Raw genomic sequence first — 20,103 nt, 5'->3', positions numbered from 1 at the left:
CTGCTGCGTGAATTCTTCATAAAATGCTTAAGTACCAGTCGGTTGCACCAGTGTTGGCAGCCTTGCACTTGTTACCGATTTCGAAGAAAATCCAGCTCAAAACACTCTGGTCCATCTTGCAATTCACCAGAAGTCTCCTCAGCTAATTCAGCGTCTGGTGACTCAGTATATTCCAAGGATACCACTACACTCTGACTGTCTCAAACTACTGCAGCTGCCCCAGATCAAAAGCACAAGAAGCGGAGGAAGTTCCTCTGCTTATCTAGCACCTGGACTCAAGAACACTTATATTAGACTTAACCAATCAGACCTTAGGTTTAGAAAGCAGCTGAAAAACATCCTGTTTTAGTTCTGTGCAGGGATACGAGGAGTACTGTTGGTTAATGTTTGTTACCAGCGCTGGGAGGCCTATTGAGTAGTCATGTGCTCTATAAATGCTGAGGAATTAGGTCCTTTATGACCTTTTCATTATGCTTCACCTTTCTGTTTTAATACACACTGATCTTTTCTCAGCATCAAGTCGCTTACTGAAACAAGGTTATGTGGTTGCTGGCCCCTAACATATACTATAGCCATGCAAGGTAGAATAGTCAATAAATCAAGAGTAGGTGCAAGCAGCCAGATAAGAAAGCAGGCTCTGAATGCAGGGGTAAGTTGGTGGGATTGCCAGTGATTCGAGAGCCCTAGGTTTAACTGTGAAAAAGCCATGACAGGCACCCCAGGATATGCCAACAACGGAGGGCCACAAGCAATGAATTCCGAAACAGTTTCGGGAGAACGACATCTTGGCACCCATGACAAAAACTGCTCAAAGCCCCATAGGCCTGGAATAGGGAGTACTGCCCTGCTACAAAACGTCCCTCTCTGTGTGGCCTAGGTAGCTGATTTTCTACCTCCTCACCCCTGTTGCATAAAGAACGGGCCCCTGAACATGAGACGTGATTAGCCAAGGAGACAGTCAGTTTCGGGATCAGGACTGATACCCAGTCTCTCTTAGCAGGCCCTGCCTGAGAAGACTAGATCAGACTTACCACGCACCCTGGGCGAAGAACAGGCTGCTCTAGGTCAAATGATGAATGATAAAGTTGACTTGGTATCTCTGTCCGATAATTGAACAAGCTTCAGTGGTTTATGTATTTTCTATTTTTTTTATTTTGTAGTAAAGTCCAGGTCGATGATCAATTCAAGTTTTAATGAGGACACCTTTCCCAGTCTTTTTTAGCTACATCGTTTGATTTCACGTCAGATGAAATGCTACACTATTTGGCCATCTTTGGAGTCCTGGTATAATTCTATTTGGAACATCTCAAATTCAGACCATACTTTTAAAACCTATTTTGACCCATCCTTGCAGTAACTCGGTCAATGTTGCTGTTGTCAGATATTTAATCTCCATTTTTAATTTCAGTGAAATTTAGAGGATTTGTGACACTTCAGTGACCTGCTTGTTCCACCAAGCAGAGACTCTATTTGTAGGTTTTCGGTAGTGGATGTTTGCAGTGAATGTAGCCACTGCTCTTGCTTTTTTGTACACATTACTGTGTTGATGCATCTTATTGTATAGATCAATATATATATATTTTTTTTTTTTTTTTTTTTTACTTATTGAAAGTGCGCTCAACCTACAGCATAGATAGGAAAAATTCCACAAACATTGTTTACTAACAAACCAATGGCTTGCAACACTGTAAAGTGGGCGTCTACAGTCAAATCAATAGTGGCGCTTTTACAGCCCAACATCACATTGAATGTAATTGTCGACATCTGTCACCATAGCCTTGCTGATCTCCCCTCTCCTCCCCCCACAAAAGCTTCTTTCATGAGACTCACGTCAGACTCAACAAACTTTCCCACTTCTTGGGGCAGACTCTGCCCTTGTAAATTATGTTACGCCCTTTGGCACCAATCTAAGTCTGACTCCCAGTCTGCTAGTTCCGGGACAGTCTGGTTGCCCCATGTCCTTGCTATATTTTGTTTAGCTACTCCCACGGCAGGCTTCAGCCAGATCTTTTGATATTTGGGCCATGTTGTGTCACTGGAGATACCCAATAGCAGTCACTTGGCATCCAGGGAACCTCCAGCAATGAGACTCAGGACATTATTTTGGTTGTTTTCGACCAGTAAATGTCCTAGAGGATGTGGAAGAAAGTGCCCTCTTGTACACATCTCCTCAGACACTGTGGCCTCTGCCCATCTTGTGAAACAGTGTCCGTGGGACGTAAGCCCTGTGCAAAGTTCTAAGTTGGACTAACCTAAACCGGGCGTGTATGGCTATGTCTCGCTAACTCTGTGGGACCTCCCGCCAATCTTTGTTGTCTAGGTCCCCGAGATCCCAGGCCGTGGTGGCCTTAAACGGCCCCATCAGATCAGGGTAGTTATTAACCAATGTTCTATAGATCACAATACCCCTTTTTCAGGTATGTCCTCAGTGAGCAGTTGCTTTCCTTCTTGTATGTGTCATCAGAGGGTGAGTTCCAACTGCAGATACCTGAAATGTTCTGAGTCTTCTATATCATACTCCTAACGGATGCCTTTGAATCGGATAATCGCTTGACATCTCCACATATCTCCCAAATTCTCTATACCTATTAGTTCCCACTTCGAAAACCCCGTCATACCCCCCCCCCCACCTCAAACCGACCACTCTGCCATAGTAGAGTCAGATTAGTGAGTTTTCCTTTCCAACCCAAAAAACCAGTGGCGTCTCTCCAAACTTGGACCAGCATTGGCAGGCCTCTATCCCTCCTCCCACCATAGTATGACGGGTCTTGGCTGCCTTAGAAGATCCAGTCATTGACTATTAAAAGCTGTGATGCCCAGTAATAAGGATATCAGGGACTTCTAGTGTCCCATCGTATACCCCTGTAAGCAATTTGTTCACTATGCCTCCCCATAAAGATTAGCGGACTTCTCTATCTAATTTTGTAAAAATGTCTTTTGGTCTCATGCATGGTGTATTGTGCATATTATATAAAAAAAAACGTGATAGGGTAATTTTATGGAGGGACGCTATATTTTAGTGTTAACGGAAGGTTGCACCAGTGAGACACATTTCCACAAAGCCTGTTTAGCTGGGGGAGTATGTTTCTATGTATGAATTCCTGGGAGACCCACGTGATGTAGGTTCCAGGTTTCGGAAACCATCAAGAATAACCTCCACCTTGCCATCATGGGGCAGCCATGCCCTTGCACTGAGAGGATATATCACTGATTTGGACCCGTTGATCGTGATCCTGCCCCCTTACTACTGTCTTGAATGCCTCCCAAAGAGTGAGTGTTGATGCAACCGACCCCTGATTTTCTGCACCTTCCCTTAATTAGTCTAGTGTCGCACTGTCTCATAGGTACCAGGTATCAATCCTAGGGGATAACATGAGGTCCTGGGTTGGGCATATAGATCTAACTTTTGATCTGGAAGTTACTTAAGTCTTTCTTTGAAGTCTATTGGGCCTATGCTCTCATTACTATCTTTTGTACTCTGAAATTGTTTCAACTAGGAAATCGAGAACAGAATAAAGCTGACAAAAGATTACAGACAAAAAATAACTTTAGTTTTAGTCCCTGCTTTCACGACTTCACAAGTTAGAAAATGTATAGGGACTGACTGAGCTGCAATGATACTTTTTACACTCATGGTAGGCTTATGTAGTTGCCTTATCACATTGAAGTAACATCTTTTAGAGAAGGCTTCCCAGATTTGCTGGCTATGTTGTCAATTTCCAATTAGTTGTGAAGGCGGGACAGACCGATTCTACAGTATCAACATCACCAAGGAGGCAATATTTGTGCTTCTAGAAATTGAATCTCTTTGGTATTTCTTCATTTCTTTTGTCTGTAGCGACGTTTGTGGAATATATTTTATTTTTTATTTTTTTGTTACGACTAACTTATTTTTCCTTTTTATAGGTACAGATTTAGATTGTTTATGCAAATCTGTCCATTATACACATACATGTGAAGGTTTATTAGTTAAACTACTAGATGGGGGTCCCTTGTTGGAGTGGTTAAGCCCTAATAAATGGATATAATGTGATTTCGATTTTATGGGGTGATTAATTAAATGATACTAATTTTGTCTCACTCTCCAAGCATCTGATATATATATTTAGGCTGAGCTCCTGCTCTCATGTATGTGGTTGCTAGAGTTGAGTGGAACTTTAAAGGTTGGGCACTGTATTTACAAGTGCTTCCTTTTTCAATGCTTTAAACATTTAATTGAGAGGTTTTAATCTCGGCATGCATGCCTCAGGTGCTGCTTCAGTGTGGTCTTTAGAGGGTTTTTTCATGATCCCTTGATTAAATTGCTTCTCCTGTGTAGTGTCTTGCTTTTTGTCTTAATTAGAGAAATTATTTGTCTCCTAAAATGTTACTGCAGTAAGCATTTCTTTCTTTTTAATTTTTGGGCTGCTTATTCTGCTGTAAATAAGGCCCTCTTGGATAACCCATTGCTTTGCTGCACTGCTTGTTCTGTAATTTACACCCTCTTTTATTCTTCTTTAGTGATTCCTCACATAGTCATTAGTGGGTGTGAGGATTCAATATCCAAACTTAAGCACTGCTAACCGAGCAGCGGCTGTGTAACCAACTGTGTAGTAATTTTTCAACCAGGGCCCTAAATGGCCCAGTCTTATGACTCAGCCACCCAAACATTCAGGTCTCTATCAATTCATCAACACAATCAGCAAACGTCTAAATTTGTGGGGTATTTGGCTATTTGGGGAAAACCCTATCCAGCCACCCCCCACCTCTTCAACACTTTTCTGTACTGCTCCCTGATCTACATGCCCCTCATGGTTTCTTATAAGTCTAGGATTAGTCCTTATGGGCCTCTTGACATGCCTCAATGCCCTTCTCAAACGGCACAGGCAAGAATTAACCATCTTAATTGACTGGACCATCTGTGTCTGAGTCCCTGCTTGACCAATCACTGGTGCGTGGTTATCCACACTTTACTTGATAAAATCTGTGTTGTGTTGGAGCAATTTCCTATGTGGTGTTGGGAAGCTGGGTGGCATCTGTATTGTGTGGACGTTGTTGATCAAACCTTTGAGAAAGCGAGGATCCTGTCACCCCTACCCCCCCCCCCCCCCTTGTCCAAACCCAGCATGGCTTGGACCCCTTTCAAAAATGTGAAGGAGCACTTCTAACCCTCTCACCGGAAAATCATCTTTAAACGGTTGGCACCATTGGTGTTTAATGCCTTTAGATTGCTGAAAATCTGTGAAGGATCTGAAGGTTTTTTGTGCTTCGTTGGATTGCTTGAAGAGTTGTGAAAATGCTCTTGTTGATCTGCTAATCCAGCGTTCCTTTAAAGTTGTTCACTTTGTATCCTAATTCCTTATTATCCTTCCATGATTCTTTCATGTCGTGCAGTAGATCTGTTGTGACTGCTTGCTTTGTGACTGTTTGTTGTTAGTGAGTGTCCTATCCAATCTGTTTTCGGTTGCCCAGTTGATGGACTTGTTGTAGGGAGGGCGTGCTCCATGTGAATGTCTCTTGATGGCAGCCTATCTCGATTAAGGTTGGGGGCACCAACCTGTTTTGATGCCCACTCTCCCTCTGCTCCATGTCTTGTCTTAGTCTCTTCTCGCAAGCCTTTCACCATATGCATTGGGAGACCCACTGGATGGGAAGGTTGTGCTTATGAGGTTGCATCCTCTCACCCCATCCACGTCGGTTTATGTTCAGGTAAAGAGCTGTGCTGTGCTACTTGAGCTCAAGGGCCGTTGGAAAACGCCACCCACATTATGGCTCCTATGACTGACCCTATTGCTCGTTTTGAGGGACAGAGTGACAGTCTGGTTGGGCTATACTTTAGGAGATGGATCTGGATCCAACAGGGTCTACAGTTTGCTTCTCCTCTCTGGCCTAGTTATACTTCCTTCATTCATGCTCTTAGGGGTTTTTTGTTTTTATAGAGCTGAGCTTTAATAATTTTTTTTTTTTTTTTTTTTTTTTTTTTACACAGTGTATTTCTTGCAACACCATTTTTTTTAATTGAATGTACTAAAAACAGACCAACCTCCAAGTAAAGAATTGGTATGCCTACAAGTCCATAGGTAGTCTTTAAAACCAGTGAAGCCGAAACAGTCTGTGCCAAAGACAAAGGTCAAAGTCTGAATAGTTGATATTTTTGCAGCAAATCTCAGTGCTGGTGCTCTACACATTATGCTAATTAGGCAACATTTGTCCCAGTACAGAGCATTCTTGCACCTTTGGAAGCACACGCCAACCCTAGGATTACCCATTCTGTGCTGTCTGCCAACACATTCGGTAGGCAACAGTAACAAGCATTTTTTGTACGACTACATAGAAGGAGTGTTGTTTTTTTTGGGGGGGGGGGGGAGGGGTGGGGTCTGTGGGGGCGAATGCCATATTCCTGAGCTGGTCCATTTGTGGTAGTGGGGTTTATTCTAGTAGATCAAATCTTTGATTTTGGGGGTCTTGATGTATCCAAAGGTGCGGTCACCATTTAAGAGGGTTGTAGAATTGTTGGTGCAAGGAATCTGTCAGTAGTTTGCAAATGCCCAGCATGGAATGGGCTTGTGATGCTCACTCACCATCCCTTGGGTCACCACTGTTAATATCCATCCCATTATTCTCATTGCAGATCTTGGTTGGCTTTGGTTTACTGCCCTATGGCTTCATTATGTATGATTCACTGGAAGGGGATGTTGGAACATCCAAAGTGACATCCAAGAACTTAAGCCGTCTGCTGTTCATTAGCCTTCATTTCCCACTCCTCTGTAGCTCTCCTGCTCCAGCTCATTATGCAATTTTTCTTGACCTTCTTGCTTTTTTTTTTTCTCGTTCTTCTCCCTCCTTTCAGAGCCTGTCCCTTTCCTGAACACAGCCTCCTTGTGGGCTGTTAGCTCCTGCTCCCTCTGTAGCTGAAAGGTTCTTTTGAGTTCGATAAAGCTGTTTCTGCTGTCCCACTTTTTCAGCAGCCAGCTGCTTTTGTTTTCAGACCTAAGAGGAGTTGCTTCCTCAATGAACCACTTTACAATGTTCCTTTTGGTAGAACTACAACCCGAGCCTGTTATACTCAAAAGAATCTGGTGTGCAAATAGGTGCTTAAATGGGCTGGAGAGGGGGCGCACCACTTTGTTATTGATACATGGTGGAGATAAACATGTCTTAAGGGGAGAATGCCCCACAGCGTCTGCATGCTGCCCATCCAAACCCTAATCACACAGAGAATCTACTTCCCTCTTGTAACTAATTATTTTTCTAAGCACTCTGGGTGCCTTGAGATTTCAGCCCAGTCTTGTGTCTGCAGTATTATTTTTAATCCTCTCCAGCTACCAAAAACAGGGTTTCTCCTTCTAATATATTACTACCTTCTTTTTATTTTACCTATTTTGGCTTAAATGTCAATTTGCTGTACCAAAATGTGAAAGGGAATGAAGTTTTACTTTTGAAGCTGTTGCCAAATAGAAATATTATAAAATAAATTTCATTGTTTTGCAAAGTTTATTCCAAAAGATGTTTTGGAAAACTGTGTTATCACATGCTACCATTTAGAAAAATAAATATATATAATTTTCCTTGTGTCTAATGGGCTTTCTACTCCTCACATGAGGCCCTGTGTCTGGGTGGGGGGGCGGCATCCCATATATTTTTTTTCCCTTAAGTTATGAAAACTATATTTTCTTGGTCATTACAGTACCCTTTCCTTGGCCCCCTTCTTTCAAAACACCTACTGTGCCAAACCTTGCATGTCCTTCAAAAATGAACAGTAGCTTTGTGTAAGGTTGGTATTGTACAGGAAAGAGACAGATATTGTTCAAGTGATGGTGAACCTGTGCTTGGTACTTTCAGAGCAGCAGTGTTTTTATGTGAAGCTTCCTTAGTACCCCAAACCCCCCCAAATTTACGCCAGGAAGACTGTCCTTTGCCCAAGCAGTTACATCGGAGAAAGCAGAAGGACTTCACATCAGCTGCAGTGTCCCTTTTCTGCTTCAGCGGTTGTTGCATTTATATCAAGAATTTACCAGAAATTGTGCATTTTAAAAAGACAGTGGGTGTAACATGCAGTCAAGGCAACAAGTAGTGGGATGTTGTGATCAGCATGTTGCTAGGTGTTCTGTCGGACTTGACTGCACTTGTGTTTTCGTGGTTGCAGTCATTTGGAGAGGTTGTCAGTGATTTGTACAGGGCATCAGATCGGCAGGGTAACACCAGGATTGTATAAGTTCAGTGAAACTCGACAAGCTGCAAACCACACAGTAAAATGTATGAAGCAGTATCTATCAGCAGGTTTGAGAAGTTGAGTTAGTCACAGCCATTGGATTATAGGTATTGCAACCTTAACCGCTTTACATATTTAAAAAAAAACAAAGTGTGTGAGTTCTGTAAAGTGGCTATGTAGGCATCAGTGGGCTGCTGGAAAGATTAAACTATTGAAGGTTAAACCTGTAACAGATTTGGCAGTTGACTCTCTTGATGGATCCTGATGTAGTGACTATGTACAAATGCAGTAAAGCATTTATGAAAATACTTGAGTATTTTGATAATTATTTTCATTATTACTATATTCACAAGTTAGAAGTTTCACCAAGCCCATTTTTTAAACTTAACACTTAAAAGCCCTTGTTTGCTGACAAAGATCGTTCAGAGTTAATAATGCTGTCATGTGGCAATGAAAGGAACATTTTCTTGACAATTTTTTGCATACTTGAAACTTGCACAAACATTTCTGGATTTGGAGTGTGAAAAAGTAAACAAATTAATACCTATTTGTAAAATTCCATTTTTAGTTATCTAATAACTGTTTCCTCATGAATATACCCTTTAAATTCTGGCCTGTATATCCTGCCTGAGAATTAGTGAAATTTATAAACTCAAGGTGGCATGACCGCAGCAGTGAGATTCAGCATCACCAATGTGTTGAGCTTTGACTGTGGCATTTGAGTAAACTTTTCATCAGTATCTGGTGGGATGCTGCATGTGAAGTGATACATACATATGGCACTATACAATTATCAACCAATACTCTGTGAAAGACATTACTTGTGACATAAGGGAGATGTCCTTACCCAAGTCTTAAATATTTGAGGTGTTTTGTATCTCCTGTGGTTATGCTTAGGAGAGACTGTGCCTGACTTCATATTAGGCATTGAGTTAACTTCTTTTATTGGTTTTATTTCATAACAAGCAAGACTAAAAATAAGATTAGTATATTGCTGTGAACTATTGCAAGAGAGTAGTGATCTAGAGATGAAATAAGTGAACACCTATAAATATGTAAGTTAGTCAAAATGTTTCCACATAAAAAGTGATCCTTTTGTAGCATTTAATAAATCGAACGTAAGTTACTGATTTAAATTGTGGTTAATGATGCAAAAAGGTTGTGTAGTTAGATGGAAAGTGATGTGGATATGGTGTTTATATCTCAAGTACCGTATGAGAGAGTACTATCTTTTTTTAAAACTTTGGCTCAAAGAGAATTTGAAATACTGGATGAGCTTGTGGATGCAAGAAACAAGTATGGCTTCTACATAACATTTTAGAATGTATATCTCTTAACTATATTTATTTAAAGTCTTTTATCGGCTTCATTGTACCCAAAAGAAAATATCAGAAAATTGCTAGGAGTATTTTGACATAAGAGGGAGACACAATCTTGATAGTGCATCATTTCAATAATTTCAGTTGAATTATCAATTTACCGAGAGAAACCTCACCTATTGGAACACAACTTTTCAAGAATCACTACTGTCTCAATTGGAGGTACTCCAGCCTCAATCATTATTTTGGTTAATGAAGTTCCTGCAGTCCAAAATATTGGTTCATGCTACATAGTTGGGAGGATATTTTGCATTCACCTTAACGCTGTTACTCATGTGCCAAGACCCAAAGGGTGACCTTGAGACTTTTTTTTTTTCTTTTTTTTTTTTTCTTTAATTTAAAGTGAAAGCTTGGATGTGTTGCTAAGGAGTTCTGTATTGTTAATCCTCTTTACAGCTCTTTAGAAAACACTCAGTTCAGCCTCCAGGGATTTGTAATTCCTATATCCTGATGACCTTGGTGTATTGTTTGGGCTCAAACTTTTTTCTGTCTGCTGTTCCCCAGCCAAAATACTTTGGATGTGGAATTTTATAGAATATCTAGCTGTCCAAAGTATTTTGTCTGGGAAACCTCAGACTTAAACTAGGATTAAACTTGTGATGTTGAGTCACGTTACATCTTCTTGTAAGCAATGTATAATGAATCATTTGATTCCTTACATTTAAAGAAATCTCTTTTGTGCATTCCTATATATAAACCTACAGTTTATATGAAAAGCCTCAGCCCATGTTTACTTCCATTTTACCTCCACTACGAAGGAAGAATCCTTACTGTAACAACTACATTAGAGACCTGCAAATTCTGACAGTTCTATGGTGATGGTATATGCTGAAGAAAGTAGCCCGCTGGCTGTTATTTTGAGACCGCACTCCCCAAAGCAGGGCATGGCGCAGCACAAGTATGGTTAACATTCCTATTTACTTCTCCGTAGCCTTATTTGTATTGAGCCTATACTGGATAGTCAAATCCCTTAGGAGTATAAATCCTCCTGCGATTAAGTCTGCAGATATTTTCCTTCATGATTTGGGGTTTGGCTGCCACGCTAAAATCTGAAAGGATCTACTCCTAGGACCATGAACAATGCATGAGAATAGTTCCTTGTATTTCATATGATTGGTGGCACATCTTCTATGTCAGAATATTCTAATGTCAACTTTTTGTAGGATTTGACTATTTTACATTACTTTATAAAATGAAGGTCTTTAACCGTCCAAGAAAGAGAAGAGGAGAAGTAGTTTAACAATAAGACTGCTGACATTGATTTTTAAAAATTCTATTTCAATTAAAGATCCCAACATGCTGATTTGATTTAATTAAATATTACAGCATTTTATATCTTTTACATGTCTGCAATGCTATCAGAACGCTAGGACATATGCAGTGGATTCAGTCTTGTAATTTCAGGGTGGATTAACTTGTTCAACAATAAGGCATTTCAGATGGCCTCATTTCTGCAGATGGTAGCAATTCAGGTCCACCTGTTAATTCACTAATTTTTTCCTTTTTTCTACCTCGATTACAGCACTTATCGCACTCGCATACCTCCCAAACATCCTCTCTAGTTTACTTGTTCATGTGTCTGTCTCCTAATTTAAATATTATACTGTGACTTCCCCACCTCACCCCCCCCCCCCCCCCATCTGCACTGCATTGTGCTAGTTTATCTCATTATTCTCTGCCAGTGTAAGGTAGCCTCAGAGTATCTCCAGATGTCTTGGGGCAATATATGGCTGGCTTTGCTCGTCTTATTCATCAGAGCCACTTAATTGCTCTGGAATTAGGCATACTACTGAGGGTTTTTGTATATTTGCACAAATATGTTCCACTATCAAGTAATTGATAGCAATGTTTTTATTGATAACTTTCCCTTTGCCTTACATTGTCAGTCATTGACCATAACTTAAAATGACTTTATAAGTCAAATCTCAACCAATATCTCTTGTATTACTGCAGATTGTATGCATTGTTGTACCTATTATGATGGCTTTGTCCTATCACTTTTTTACTTGGACTAAGACAATTGCGTGTGATTCTATCAGAAGTTATCAATTGGTGTGAGATGAATTTGAATTCAGCTGTTATCATCTGCACAAATGTATTTCCTGCCTGTATTTACTTGAAACTGTGCGAAGTGTATACACTGATCTGCTGATTACCTTTTACATTTTCGTTCACAATCTCATTTGTTTCGGTCCATCTCTTTCCTATATAAAGTCTCGAGCTAGTGCTATTCTATTGTATTCTGACTCACACATGCTTCATAGGACATAACTCCAATGTGGCAGCCACATTCCTACCTCTAAGAATGCATGTTTATTGTCTCCAATATGTGTCCAATTAGCAGTATACCTTTTGGCACTTTTAGAATATATATATATCTCTCAGAGTTGTCCCCGGGCAAAAAGCGCACTCCCAACAGGTTGCAGTTTGCATTTTATTTCGGAAAGCAGCTAAACCAGTCACCTTCTAAGAGTTCTTTACATTTCCCAGGCCTTGAGCGTTTCAGACATCTTGTCCTTTATCACAGGCCGGGGACAACTTTGTGTTTTGTGTGTGTGTGTGTGTGTGTGTGTGTGTGTGTATGTATGTGTGTGTGTGTGTATATATATATATATATAAAAAATACAGGGGTATGGAATTTATTAAAATATCTACTTGTCCAGGGGACAGGTTGCTTATGGCAGCAATCTCATTATGTATGTGCTCTGATAATAGCCTCTCTGATTATGCCAGGGCTACTACCATAGTAGGGCTTGAATACTTGCAGTTTCAATCCCTACTGCAGCAATTTCCTTATTTTGCCACCTTTCTGCAGATCTGCCTACTGGGGCTGGAGGAAGCAGTAAGCAATAGTTCCAGGGCTGGAATGCCTTTGAGTCTGCAAACCTACTAACCTGCATGTTTTAAAGATTTTTACCAGCTTCTCTCTAATATTTTCCCATAATACGAAAGGTTGGACATTTACTCCTGACAATGGCAGAATTAGAACTTCTTCCAGGGTTGGGAAGAAAGTGGCTGGAGGGAAAATGAACTTGCAAATGCTCAATAGATTTTTACATGAGCAAATCTACACATCGTATTTACCCATGCTAAAATACAGTTCACAAATATTTTATGGGGGTACGACATATACCATGGGTGCACTTTTGTGACTTTCTTTAAGAATTTGGGGCCACATGTAGGTAGGTTCAGATTTGCGACCTGCAAATTCCGAGTCGCAAATCCGAATGTAGGATGGTGTCCCTGACACCATCTGTGATCCGCAAGGGCTTCGCAAATGCCCACCTCCATGAATAATCATGAGGTGGGTCGCAATTTGCGACCCCCTCGCGAATGGCGGCCCTCACAGGGATGGTGGCCTGCTGGAGACAGCAGACCACCATGTCTGTGATTGCTTTTCAATAAAGCAGTTTTTTTTGTTTTTTTTGTAATGCAGCCCGTTTTCCTTAAAGGAAAACGAGATGCATAACAAAAACGAAAAATGAAACGTTTTCGTTTCATTTTTTCAGAGCAGGCAGTGGTCCACAGAAAAAATGTTTACAGTGACATTCACAATGGGGAAGGGGTCCCATGGGGATCCCTTCCCTTTTGCGAAAGTGTTAGCACCCATTTGAAATGGGTGCAAACTGCGATTGGTTTGCGCCTGCGTTCGCGGTCACAAAACAATCCTACATTGCACTGCGAGTCGCAATTAGGAACACCCCTTACTAATTGCGAGTCGCAATCCCGTTTTGCGATTCGGTAACCAGGTTACCGAATCGCAAAACTGGGTTTGTGCATCGCAATGTGCTTTTTGCACGTCGCAAACAGCGAAAGTCGCTATTTGCGACATGCAAAAAGCTACCTACATGTGGGTCTTGGTCCCTAATTAGGTCTGGTGTTAACAAAGACATTTTGTTTTCCTTAAACTTCTATTTCTCTCTCTTTCGGCTGGCTTTACTGTGAGTGATCGCATTCTGCTCTTCCACAAGGAGCATACTGCCACACAAAGTAGTTTTGTTCAGTGTCAGGAACTACAGTGGCAATCAGTTACGTAACGAAACTGGAGGGTGCCCCTTTGCAAAGAACATGGAGGAGCCACCTCTCCAGACTCACTCATGGCAGGTGCTGTGCTGAAGGGGCCCCCTGGAGGGCGGATGCACGGCTTTTGTTATGCCGCTGGTGGCAACGTGTGCTTTTAGAGTTCAAAAACGTTTTGGGGGGGTTTTGCCAGTGTTTGTTACAAGTTGAGGGCCTGGTAGCTCCCACAACAATAAAGTGTTACAAAAGCCATGTCAAAACAAGACACGCATTGATGAAACTAAGACTTATAAAAATATGTCAGATCAGTTGGCTTTGTCAGTGTTTATTTTCATGCTTCCCATAATCGTGTTCAAAATGGTTACACTGATTTTCCATTAGAAATATTTTTGGGAAATGCTAGCATGCATCAACACATTTTACTAAATGACACTTAATTTGCATCTAATCAGAGAGCATTCTGGGAGCATTATACTTAGCCTCATAGCCTAAACGTTTCAAACGAACGAGTTACTTACCTTTGGTAACTACTTTTCTGGTGGATACATTAGCTACCTGTGGATTCCTCACCTAATGAATACTCCCATGGCGCCAGCATTCGACGGAAATCTTCTTACTAGTCTCTGCACGTCGACGAGGACGTCACTCTAGCCCACGCGACGCCGTCTGACGTCATACAGGCAATAAGAGGTCCTCGCCGACGTGCCGACGTCAGTACCAATCTTTTTTTTTTTACGTGCATGAGAACAACCAGGCAATGCAATGAAAGAGCAAGGCAACATCCCATTACATTGTAAAAATACACAACATTGCATGAATAACTGTAAATCTTTATATATATATATATATATATATATATATATATATAACTCTCTCTTTTTAAAATATATATATACACATCAAGTATATACACAAAGATATATACATATATACATATATATAAATATAATATATACAACATCTATTGCACCCTCAAAGACCAAGAGGAGCGTACTCAAGGATTACTTGGTAAGACCAGAAAGGCAACGGGGAGGCGGGTGGGACCGTGAGGAATCCACAGGTAGCTAATGTATCCACCAGAAAAGTCGTTACCGAAGGTAAGTAACTCGTTCTTCTGATGGATACAACTACCTGTGGATTCCTCACCTAATGAATAGAGTCCCAAAGCAGTACCACGCCCGGCGGTGGGTGCCTAAATGGTCAAACCAAGAAATCCTGCAGCACTGACCGTGCAAAATGGCCGTCCCTTCTAACCTCAGAATCCAAACAGTAATGTTTTGCAAAAGTGTGAAGGGACGACCAAGTTGCGGCCTTGCAGATGTCGACCACAGGAACACCCCTGGCCAAGGCCGAAGTGGCCGACTTAGCTCTGGTGGAATGAGCTCTAATGCCCTCAGGAGGATCCTTCTTTGCCAAAGAGTAACAGATTTTAATGCAAAGAACAACCCACCTGGATAGTGTTCTCTTGTGGACTGCCTTTCCTCTCCTCTTGCCCACGTATCCAATAAACAGCTGATCCTCCAGCCTGAAATCCTTTGTTCTATCAATAAAGAAGCTCAACGCCCTCTTTGGGTCCAGACGGTGCAGTCTTTCTTCCTCTTTGGAAGGATGAGGCGGAGGATAGAACGTGGACAAAGTAATTGCCTGAGCCAAATGGAAAGGTGAAACAACCTTCGGGAGGAAAGCAGCCTTGGTCCTCAACACCACCTTATCCCCATAAAAAGTTGTATAAGGGGGCTTTACTGATAAGGCCTGCAACTCACTCACTCTCCTTGCTGATGTTATAGCTATCAGGAAGACTGTTTTTAAAACCAAATACCTTAAGGGGCAAGAATGCATAGGTTCAAAAGGGGACCCCATAAGGAAAGTCAGGACCAAGGACAAATCCCATTGCGGCATAACGAATGGCTTTGGAGGATATTTATTTAGAAGACCTTTCAAGAATCTGATAACAATAGGGGATTTAAATAAAGATGGTTGGTCTGGAAGACATATGAAGGCTGACAAGGCCGATAAATAACCCTTAATGGTAGCCACTGCACAACCTTTCTGCGCTAGAGACAGAGCAAAAGACAAAACGTCCGATAGATGAGCATGCAAAGGATCAATCTGCCTCTCTCCACACCACGCAACAAATTTAGACCATCTATTAGCGTAGATAGATTTAGTGGAGTGTCGCCTGGCCGCTAATATAACATCCACTACCTCAGGCGGGAGAGAGAAGGAACTCAGGTTGCACGGTTCAATCTCCAGGCATGTAGGTGCAGACTCTGGAGGTTGGGGTGTAGAACCTGCCCCTGCGACTGCGAGAGGAGGTCTGCCCTGAAAGGGAAACGGAGCGGAGGGCACATTGTGAGTTGGAGAAGGTCGGAGTACCATACCCTCCTTGGCCAATCCGGAGCTATTAGGATGACTAGAGCCCGGTCCTGGCGAATCTTCCTCAATACTCGAGGAATCAAGGGTATGGGAGGAAACGCGTAAAGCAACTGGCCGCACCAGGTTATTTGAAACGCGTCCCCCAACGCTCCCTGCATCGGATACTGGAGGCTGCAGAATAACGGACAATGCGCGTTCTCTCGAGTGGCAAACAGATCTACCCGAGGAAACCCCCACCTCTGGAAGATTAAACGGACTTGATCTGGATGGAGACGCCACTCGTGGTCTGCCGAGAATTGGCGACTGAGACTGTCCGCACGCACGTTCAAGACTCCGGCCAGATGGTTTGCTATCCAGCAAATCTGATGGTCCTTTGCCCAGGACCATAGTCGAAGAGCTTCTCTGCAGAGAAGGTACGACCCCACTCCTCCCTGCTTGTTTATGTACCACATCGTGGTAGTATTGTCCGTTAGGACCTGTACCGACTGACCACGAAGGGAAGGGAGGAAGGCCTTGAGAGCCAGACGTACAGCCCGTAACTCTAACAGATTGATGTGAAACATCTGTTCCTCTGGAGACCAAAGACCTTTGATCTCCAGATCCCCCAGATGAGCTCCCCACCCTAGAGTGGAAGCATCCGTTATGACTGTGGCCACTGGTGGCGACTGCTGGAACGGCTTCCCTTGTGAAAGATTGTTGCTTGCAATCCACCACTTCAAATCCACAGCAGCATCTCTGGAGATCTTGACAGTACCCTCTAGATCCCCTTTGTGTTGAGACCACTGCCTTCGGAGGCACCACTGAAGAGCCCTCATGTGCCAGCGAGCATGCGTGACCAACAGAATGCAGGAGGCAAACAGACCGAGCAGACGAAGGACCTTGAGGACTGGAACTACCGCTCCATTTCGAAACATTGGAACCAAATCCTGAATATCTTGAATCCGCTGAGGCGGAGGAAAGGCCCGACCCAATGTTGTATCCAGTACTGCCCCTATGAACAGGAGGCGCTGAGAGGGCTCTAGGTGAGATTTGGGCTCGTTCACCGAAAAACCCAGGTCGAACAACAACTGGGTTGTTGACTGCAGATGATGCGACACAAGCTCCGGGGACTTGGCTTTGATCAACCAGTCGTCCAAGTAAGGGAATACTGCTATCCCCTTCCTTCTGAGTTCTGCCGCAACCACCGACATCACCTTTGTGAAGACTCGAGGTGCTGAAGTAAGACCAAACGGAAGGACCGCAAACTGATAGTGCTGCGATCCCACCACAAACCGGAGATACTTCCTGTGTGACTTGAGTATCGGGATATGAAAGTAAGCATCCTGCAAGTCGACAGACACCATCCAGTCTTCCTTGTTCAACGCCAAAAGCACCTGTGCTAGGGTCAGCATCTTGAACTTTTCCTGCTTGAGGAACCAATTCAAGATCCTCAGGTCCAGGATTGGTCTCAAACGACCATCCTTCTTGGGAATCAGGAAATACCTTGAGTAACATCCTCGACCCCTTTCCTGCTCTGGGACCAACTCCACCGCGCCCTTTGAAAGGAGGGCTTGTACCTCCTGTTCTAGTAACAGGAGGTGTTCTTCTGAACAATAAGAAGGGCGGGGCGGGAACTCCCGAAAGGGAAGGGTGTAGCCTTTTCCCACAATACTGAGAACCCAAGTGTCCGTTGTAACAGTCTTCCATTTGGTGAGAAAATGCTGTACTCTTCCCCCTACAGGAGAGGAGTGAGTGGGAAATGGTGGAAGCCTAAGGCTGCTTCCCCTGCTGCACCCCGCCAGAGGATGAGGAAGAGGCAGAGTGCTGCTGAGAGGCTCCTCTGGTGCGGACCCTACCTCTCTCCCTAAAAGATCTATAGGGATGGGAAGAGGCAGGTTGCTGATATCTTCCCCGAAAGGAAGAGGAGGAAGAGCCACGCCCAAATCCACGAAACCTCCTGAAAAATCTGGAAGAGGCCGTGGAAGAAGGAGCTTGGAGCCCTAACGACTTAGCCGTGGCCCTGCTCTCCTTAAAACGTTCCAAGGCCGAATCAGCCTTGGCTCCAAACAGTTTGCCCCCATCAAACGGGAGATCCAACAATGTGGACTGTACATCCGCAGAAAAGCCCGAGTTACGGAGCCAGGCCTGTCTCCTTGCCACCACAGTTGTGCCCATTGCTCTGGCTACCGATTCGGTCGTATCCAGTCCCGTCTGGATAATCTGGGTCGCAGCAGCCTGGGCATTTGAAACAACATCCAAAAGACCCTGGGGAAGCTCTGTAAATGATGAGGAAATGTCATCCATCAGAGCATGAATATACCTCCCCAGGATACAGGTTGCGTTGGTGGCCTTCAACGCCAGACTGCAGGACGAAAAAATCTTCTTGGACTGCGCCTCTAGTTTCTTTGAATCTCTGTCCCCAGGCACCGTCGGGAAAGAACCAGGCGCTGACTTGGATGAACAGGAGGCCTGCACCACCAAGCTCTCCGGCGTAGGGTGCCTAGACAGAAAACCAGGGTCAGTCGGAGCCGCCCGATACCTCCTGGCCACGGCTCTGTGAACTGCTGGGGAAGATGCCGGCCTCTTCCACACCTCTAACACCGGATCCAGCAGAGCGTCATTAAATGGCAAAAGAGGCTCCGCCGCAGCTGAGGCCGGATGTAGCACCTCTGTTAGAAGGTTTTGTTTAGCCTCCACCACCGGCAAAGGCAGGTCCAAAAAACTAGCTGCCTTCCGTACCACTGCATGAAAGGAAGCAGCCTCCTCAGTGTATTCTCCCGGGGACGAAAGATCCCACTCAGGGGAAGTGTCCAGACCACGCAGCCCATCACCCGAGTCCTCTAGCTCTCCTTCCTCCAGGGCTCGTTGGTACTCCTGCTCCTCTAATACACGGAGAGCACGTCTCCTCGAATGAAGCCGTTGTTCAATACGCGGAGTCGACAATGCCTCCGCCGAAGTCGAAGATCGGCGCCGATCTTCAGAAGCCACCGACGCCGCGTCCGGCGCCACAGGTAACTTCGGCGCCGACGAAAGAGCAGTCGAAGCAGATGGACCCACCGGAGTCACAGGCTGAAATCCCGACGTCGACGGGATGGAAATCCCCGGGGCCAATCCCTCTGAAGCCACCGGAGCGGCCACCGGCGCCGACACTGGCGCCGAGCCCACGTTCCCAAAAGGGAGAAAGGGCATAAAGGGTGCCGGCCGAAGAGGCGCAGGATCACCCAATGAAAAGGCCAAAGGCCCAGCCGGAGCACCCCCTGGAGCCATCTGTTGGAAGATGGCATACATCGCATTCAAGAATGCGGAACTATCGGCTCCAGGGGTGGGAAAAGCCGGATACTGGGGTGCCTCTCTCGGAGGCGACCCCGACGCCGGCCTCGACGTCTGCAACGCTGGAGAAAACACCTGAGGCTCCAATACCTCAATCACCGACGCCTGTCCAGGTGAAGTTGGAGACGCCGGAGAGGGCAACGGCGTCTAAGGATGCGGCGTAACCGTGGGACTGATCTCCCATGTCCTTCGGCGCCGATCCGAAGACCTGGAACGAGTCTCCTTCGAATGACGCCGAGATTCTCTACGGCGCCGGGAGTCTCGATGACGCCGATGTCTTGGAGAAGAAGACTTCTTGTGATGCTTCTCCTTCGATTTCGCCATAAACAGCTTCGCCTCACGTTCCTTGAGGGCCTTTGGATTCATGTGCTGGCATGAATCACAAGTCGAGACGTCTTGGTCGGAGCTCAAACACCAAAGGCAATCGGAATGAGGATCCGTCACCGACATCTTGCCTCCACACTCACGACAAGGCTTGAATCCAGACTTTCTCTGCGACATTATTACCACAGCGAAAGACTACACAGCAAAAATACACTGTAACCACAAAAGTAACAGTTGCTCCCTCGAAGATAACCGTTTCGAATGCACGGAAAAAAGGGAACTGACGTCGGCACGTCGTCGAGGACCTCTTATTGCCTGTATGACGTCAGACGGCGTCGCGTGGGCTAGAGTGACGTCCTCGTCGACGTGCAGAGACTAGTAAGAAGATTTCCGTCGAATGCTGGCGCCATGGGAGTATTCATTAGGTGAGGAATCCACAGGTAGTTGTATCCATCAGAAATGTGTACACACTTTTTTTTTTGTACTAGAACCAAGTGTGACCTT

The 20,103-nt window shown here is 44.1% G+C and overlaps 1 protein-coding gene across 4 annotated transcripts in view; it reads left to right on the top strand.

The window, feature by feature from the left end:
* The window catches only part of USP9X (ubiquitin specific peptidase 9 X-linked), a 1,493,361-nt gene that overhangs the window by 24,870 nt on the left and 1,448,388 nt on the right, over positions 1-20,103 (top strand). The window lies entirely within an intron of this gene.

The sequence above is a fragment of the Pleurodeles waltl genome, chromosome 8 (assembly GCF_031143425.1).
Source record: "Pleurodeles waltl isolate 20211129_DDA chromosome 8, aPleWal1.hap1.20221129, whole genome shotgun sequence".
NCBI lineage: Eukaryota > Metazoa > Chordata > Amphibia > Caudata > Salamandridae > Pleurodeles > Pleurodeles waltl.
This window is presented reverse-complemented; position numbering and strand designations above follow the sequence as displayed.